The sequence below is a fragment of the Mastomys coucha genome, unplaced genomic scaffold (assembly GCF_008632895.1).
Source record: "Mastomys coucha isolate ucsf_1 unplaced genomic scaffold, UCSF_Mcou_1 pScaffold7, whole genome shotgun sequence".
NCBI lineage: Eukaryota > Metazoa > Chordata > Mammalia > Rodentia > Muridae > Mastomys > Mastomys coucha.
This window is the reverse complement of record NW_022196913.1, coordinates 69,354,345-69,361,672: the sequence shown is the minus strand read 5'-3', so window position 1 is coordinate 69,361,672 and position 7,328 is coordinate 69,354,345.

The window sequence follows — 7,328 nt, the reverse complement described above, 5'->3', positions numbered from 1 at the left end:
TCTATATGTTAAGGGAATTTATTGTGATGACTTATAGTCTGCAGTCCAACTAACCCAATAATGGGCAACTGCAAATGTGATGTCCAAGAATCTAGTAGTTGCTCAGTCCCATGAGAGTAGGTGTTTCTGCTGGTCTTCTGTATAAGCTGGGACCCTGAAGAAGTAGGTTCCAATAGATGTGCAGGCAAGTAAGTGCAAGCAGGTGAAGAAGAGGAAGAGGAGGAGGAGGAAGAAGAAGAGGAGGAGGAAGAGGAAGAAGAAGGAGAAGGAAAAGAAGAAGAAGAGGAGCCGGGGACATGCCTTTAATCCCAGCACTTGGGAGGCAGAGGCAGGCGGATTTCTGAGTTCGAGGCCAGCCTGGTCTATAGAGTGAGTTCCAGGACAGCCAGAGCTACACAGAGAAACCCTGTCTAGAAAAAAACAAACAAAAAAAAAAAAAAGAAGAAGAAGAGGAGGAGGAGGAGGAGGAGGAGGAGGAGGAGGAGGAAGAAGAAGAAGAAGAAGAAGAAGAAGAAGAAGAAGAAGAAGAAGAAGAAGAAGAAGAAGAAGAAGAAGAAGAAGAAGAAGAAGCCTTCCTTCTTCCACTGTCCTTATGCAGGCCCAGATTATCACCACACCTGGATCTTGTTTTTTATTTGGAATTTGCTCTGTCCCAGGCTAGCCTTGAACTCAGAGACTGCTTGCTTCTGTCTCCTGGGATTAAAGTTTGCCTGGACCTAAGCTTTTCATAGCCACTATATCTCAAGGTCTGATCAATAGTGTATCTTCCAGCCTCAATATCTGGATCATAAGTGTGCCCTCCATATCTGGATTGTAATTCGTTCCAGAAAGAATGAAGTTGACAACTGGGAACATTTATCACAGCATATTTTGGGGAGAGTTCCTTGGTTTGAGTTTTTGAAGGAATCTTGGAGATACCCTGAGATACCACATGGTTCTAGTTAGTTCCTTTTTGTGATCTCAAAAATATATAAAATGTTTTATGTATTGGGCTTTGGAGTTGATGAATAAATGAACCCCAAGTTTTTAGTGCCTGAGATTATCATTTAAGCATGGCACCTAATTAGGCTTCAAAGCTTGACCTCAAATCATCCTAAGGAAGGTGCAAGGCTTTTGTCTCCTACACACACCCAGGAGGCACAGGGAAAAATGCCCTCCTGCAGTCTGGTGGGGTTCAGATATCAGCCCAGACTGGGCAGCATACCTTCTGCATGGCTCATCTGGCTTTTCCTCCTTCCAGGGTGACATCAGATGAGCTGGCATCTGCATCAAAGTCAAGAGACTGGCCCAGGGGAGTCTTAAAGCTTTATTTTCTGTGGCCCCAGTAATCACATTCTACTTCCCTGGGTGCCCTGCAGCTCCAAGAGTTGAATTTGCTAAGCAAGTGATGGGGGCTGGAAGAAGAGTAGACAGCAAAAGCCTTTTCTAAGCCATGCTGCCTTGTCTTGAACTTAAGTTACTTCTTCACTTTAGGGAGGGACCTGACGTGTTACCAATCTACAATACCTACATCCCTTACGAACTTTCTTCGTTTGGTGTGTATATGGTACGGGGAAGACGATGGCCCATACCTTTTTTTTTTTTTAACTTCTTAAATTTTATTATTTATTTATTCATTCATTCATTCATCCATTCATTCATTTTATTCATTTATTTTGTGTTTGTTTGTTTGTTTGTTGAGACAGGATTTCTCATTATAGTCCTGGCTGGCTGTCCTGTAGCTCACCCTGTAGACCAGGCTAGTCTCAAACTCACAGAGATCCGCCTGCCTCAGTCTCCAGAGTGTTGGCATTAAAGACGTGCACCACCACTTCCCCCTTTATAAAAAGCAAATTCTAGAGACTAAAGAGATGATGTAATAGGTAAAGTGTTTGCTGTTCAAGTATAAGGAGTTGAGTTCAGGCCTCCAGCACCTACATAAGAGCCAGACACAGGAGAATAAGTCTGCAACCCTAGACCACTGGACCTGGATGACTAACAAGTCTAGCCTGGTGAGCTCCAGGTTCCAGGTTCAGTGCATCTCAAATTATTATCATTATCATTATTATTATTATTATTATTATTATTATTATTATTATTAGTGTGTGAAAAGCGACTTAAGACCTCTGGCTTCCACGTGCACATACTTGTTCACACATATCCGTGCACAGGCACCTGTGGGCACCCATACACACACAAAAGCAAGTTCTGGAGCTCTCTCCAAAGCCTACTGAACAAGAGGATCCAGGAATGGGTCTCAACTATCTGCTCTTCCAGGAAGTTTGAGAACCATCAGACAGTTGTTCCCAGGATGACAGGAGGAGCATGTGTGAAGTGCTCAGAACTGTGCCTGAAGCTTCCGTGTTGCTCAGCTGTGACACCACCTGATTCAGCACTACCACAATAAGAATCTCCTCTAGTAATGATTTCATTGCCCTAGTGCCAGGTTCTCACAGATGGTGATGTTCTTCCCCCGGAACAACACAGGTCAGGTGTGTGTGCACCTGACTGTCACAGTACAAAGATTTTCACTGTCTTTTCTATGAATACATGGAATAATGAGACACATGGAATCGGGGGTGGGGGAGTGCAAGTCCTTGCATCAATAAGGAACTAATTTATTGAGCCTATTGTAATAGAGAGATGCCCAAGCCTGAACTGGAAACACTGCAGAAAAAAAAAAAAAATGTTGGGTGAGCAATGTGTTCCTAGGCCGAGATCATGGGATGGATGCCTGTGGAAGAGTAAAGGGATGGATGCCTGTGGGAAGAATAAAGGGATGGATGCCTGTGGAAGAGTAAAGGGATGGATGCCTGTGGAAGAGTGAAGGGATGGAAGCCTGTGGAAGAGTAAAGGGATGGATGCCTGTGGAAGAGTGAAGGGATGGATGCCTGTGGAAGAGTAAAGGGATGGATGCCTGTGGAAGAGTGAAGGGATGGATGCCTGTGGAAGAGTGAAGGGATGGATGCCTGTGGAAGAGTGAAGGGATGGATGCCTGTGGAAGAGTGAAGGGATGGATGCCTGTGGAAGAGTGAAGGGATGGATGCCTGTGGAAGAGTGAAGGGATGGATGCCTGTGGAAGAGTGAAGGGATGGATGCCTGTGGAAGAGTGAAGGGATGGATGCCTGTGGAAGACTGAAGGTCATAGCAAAAGGTTTTGTGTAGGGGTCTCGAAACTTACTTAAAGCACTGAGCCAACAGCTGGATGGGAGATGGCTCAGTGGGTATCAGGACTTACTATCAATCCCAGTGAACTGAGTTTAATTCTTAGAGCCCACATGGCCAAAGGAAAGACCCAGGTCCTGCAATTGTCTTCTGACTTCCACATTCATGCACATACACACTTAAAATGGTTGTTCTTAAAAGAGGTTTTTTGTTTTTGTTTTTTTTCAAAACTGTGGGTCAAACATTGCAAAGGAAAGTTGAAGCCGAAACTGCCTATAGTAAAGCACACAAGACGCAAGTTTAAGACTTACATGGAACAAAGAAGTGCCAGTCCTATGGGATGTTCCCATGGAGCCTGGGACTGTCCTAGTTATGACAGCCTCAACTAAGAGGAAGCACAGAGTGTTCTTCAGTTCTCACCAGAGAAACAGACACTAATGCTGGGAATACTGTTTGGTAGAGTGCTTGCCTAGGATGCCTACCGCCACATAAACCAGGCACGATGGCACGCACCTACCATCCCAACACTTACTGGAAAAGCATGTGGAGTTAGAAGACACAAGACGCTCTTTCAAGGAAGGAAGGGAGGGAGGGAGAAAGAGAGACCTGGAGAGAGGGGACTTTTTCTTAGGCCACACGTGACAGAATGAATGTAATCGCCAAAGATATGAGATGCTTAATTCCTGCAATCAGAACTTTATCTTCTGCAGCAAAGTCTTTGCAAACACGGAAAAGGCTCTTGGGAGAAAGAGATTGTCCCTTACTGATTACCTGTGTGAGCCTCAAACAGGGTCGCTAGGTCTATGAAGGACAAAGGGAAAGATAGGACACAGACAGAAGAAGACAGTATTATCACTGAGATTAGAACAGTGCTGCTGTCAGCCGAAGAAGCAGCATGGGCTGCTGACATTTTGTTTCCAGCCCAGTAAGGACAATTCAGACTCGTGACCTCCATATCTGTGAGAAAATAAACCCAGTTCAGTCCGCTCAGTGCGCGAGGGAAACAACTGCACATTGTTTCTTTCGCTATCCTTTTCTCTTACATTCCTGGCTGGCCTTGAGCTTGCTGTGCAGCAGAGGATGACACCGAGGGCCTCATTCTGTTCCAGCTCCTGAGAGATGAGATTTCATGCATGCACCACTATGCAGGTTACTCAGGATCAAACCCAGGGCTCCAAGCATGCTGGGCAGGCACTCTGCCAACTGAACTAAGTCCCCAGCCTGGATAGTGTTTATAAAGAATAATTCTTGGCTTTGTGAATTTTAGGATTTTGGAGGGGTGGTTACTCTAGGGATTATTATATAAGGTGACATCATCGTCTCAAATATCATTCAATGTGTCAGTTCTTCAACAGCATATATACATCAGAAAAATAGGAGTTGGGAAATTCAGCCAACTGAATTGTATCAAAGATGGAGCTAAAGCTTAGCCAATGACTAAAACATGGTTGTTTTGACAATCAGCATTCATCAAGATTATTTTACCAAGAAATCAAACAATAAGAAAGGGACCGGGCAGTGGTGGTACACACCTTAATCCCAGCACTTGGGAGGCAGAGGCAGGCAGATTTCTGAGTTCAAGGCCAGCCTGGTCTGCAGAGTGAGTTCCAGAACAGCCAGGGCTATACAGAGAAACCCTGTCTTGAATATATATATATATATATATATATATATATGAAAGGGGCAAGAAAAAGTGTTTACTGGATTAATGCACTAGCCAGCTAATGTACTTAGAAATGTGCTATTAGTAATGGTGCTGCTCCTTTTCCTGTTTAAAACATTTTATGGGCTGCTCAGCAGGTAAGAGCATTGGCTGTTCTTTCAGAGGATCTGGGTTCAATTCCCAGCACCTACCTGGCAGCTCACAGTCTGTAACTCCTGTTCCTAGGGATCCAACACCCTCCTACTGATAAATATACAATCAAGACACCAATATACATAAAATAAAAATAAGTTATTTAAAGGACATTTGGTTTTAGTTATTGTGTGTATGGTATTTCTAAGTACATTAGTATGGTCTTAGTAGTTAGAGGCACTCCAGTTTAGAATAATAGTGGCCTTCATTCCTAGTTAGTATCGGTCTCCCATGTCTCCGACATTCAATATTCTTTGGCTTTAGTTTAGATTTGGGAACTATAAAAAGGACCTGATGCTTTCTCCAGCACAACCATACCCACATACCAAAAGACTAGGAGATGCCTTCTGTAGGGCACTTCTGCCTGGACTGCGGCCAGGCTGTTGCTCAAGGCGCAAAGCTTAAAATAGAGGCAGGTTTTTCCACCCAGTGCAATCTTGGGAGCCATGGCCCAAAGGCAGCTGTAAAACCCACGTGTTAAAATAACTTAGATTGCTTGTGATAGACTGGGTAAACAAACATACAATGGAACAACTAAGCAGTCACAGAATCTGACCCATCGAAGAAAAGAAACAATTGCCTGGGTGAGTGGCTCTGAATTAGCAAGACTTACTCAATAGCTAATGACTTCATTTTTTTTTCTCTACTTCCCACCCTGGACTAACCAGAGAACACCAGAGATGGACTAACCAGAGAAGACCAGAGATATTCTCCAAACCCAAGTCCCCAAGTCAATCATATAGATGGCTCATCGCTGGTCACTCCTCTTTCAACTTCCGGTCAGTCAGGGCACACCCAAACGGTCCCCACCCTCACCCCAAAGCATCACCTTCTTGTCTTTATGTTGCCTCCTTGTTCTAAGTCTGCTTCCCCACCCCACCGCACTGTGTTGTGTTCTTATTCCCATCCTTGAATGATTATTTTGAAAACTGTCATTATTGCCATCAAAAAGGGCTAAAAAAAAATTGAGGTGGGAGCTGGGGGAAGGAGACAAATTTTCTCTGTAGCTTTGGCTGTCCTGGAGCTCATTCTGTAAACCAGGCTGGCCTTGGACTCACAGAGATCCACCTGCTTCTGCCTCCCGAGTGCTGAGATTAAAGGTGTGCATAACCATCACCTGGCTACTAAAGAAAAGGGTTTTGGTTTTTTTTGTTTGTTTGTTTTTGGTATGAAAATATAACTCAGCGGTCTTACCCAAGACCATGCTCTATCAACAACAGAATGTATTAGCTGAGTTTGGTGGTAGACGCTGTAACTCCAGCAGTCCAGAGGTTGAAACAGAAAGACATCTGGCCTGAGGCCAAGCAGGGCTACAGCTAGTAAGACTGTCGATAGATAGATAGATAGATAGATAGATAGATAGATAGATAGATAGACAGACAGAAGATACATAATTGCCTGTGTTTCTAGAAAGTTTGTCTTTTTCTCTTTGTTCTTCTTAAATAAGCACACAAAATTTATCACAAGTGTGCAGTTGCTTGCAGGAGACAGCAGCCTATCCTCCAAGGAGTGAATAGTTACTGGCAGTCGTAAACTTCGGTTTGGGTCCTAGGAACTGATGGTTTCCTCTGGAAAAGCAGGAAGGGCTCTTAACTGCTGAGCTCACCTCATTTTTGTTCAAAAAAACAAAACAAAACTAGAAAATAATTATGGAGGAGACAAGGAATGCTTATTTTTTCCATTTTTTTTTCTATAATGAATACTCTTTTCATTGTTGTTTTATGAAATAGGTCTCAGTACGTAGCCTTGGCTGGACCTCACTATGTAAAATGGGCTCAAAATCATAGAGATCTGCCTGGCTTGACCTCCAGAGTGTTGGAATTTAAGCATCCACCACCAGACCCAGTATGAATATGCTTTTTTATTTGTTTGTTTGTTTGTTTGGTTGGTTGGTTGGTTTTTTCGAGACAGGGTTTCTCTGCGTAGCCTTGGCTGTCCTAGAACTCATTCTGTAGACCAGGCTGGCCTTGAACTCAGAAATCTGCCTGCCTCTGCCTCCCAAGTGCTGGGATTAAAGGCCACCACCACCTGGCTAAAGTTTTTTTTAAGACACTTTTTAAAAACTCATTTTACAGCTAGGTATAGTGATGCATACCTTTAATCTCAGCACTAGGGAGGCAGAAACAAACAGATTTCTTTGAGTTCCAGGCCAGCCCAGTCTACAAAGGGAGTTCGAGGACAGCCAGGGATTCAAAAACCCTGTCTCAAAAAACAACAACCACAACAAAAGCCTCACTTTGTGTAGGTGTGCTTGTGCCAACAGCATATATGGAAGCCAGAGAACAACTTTTCGCTCTCTTCTCTCACCATCTAGATCTCTGAGATAGAA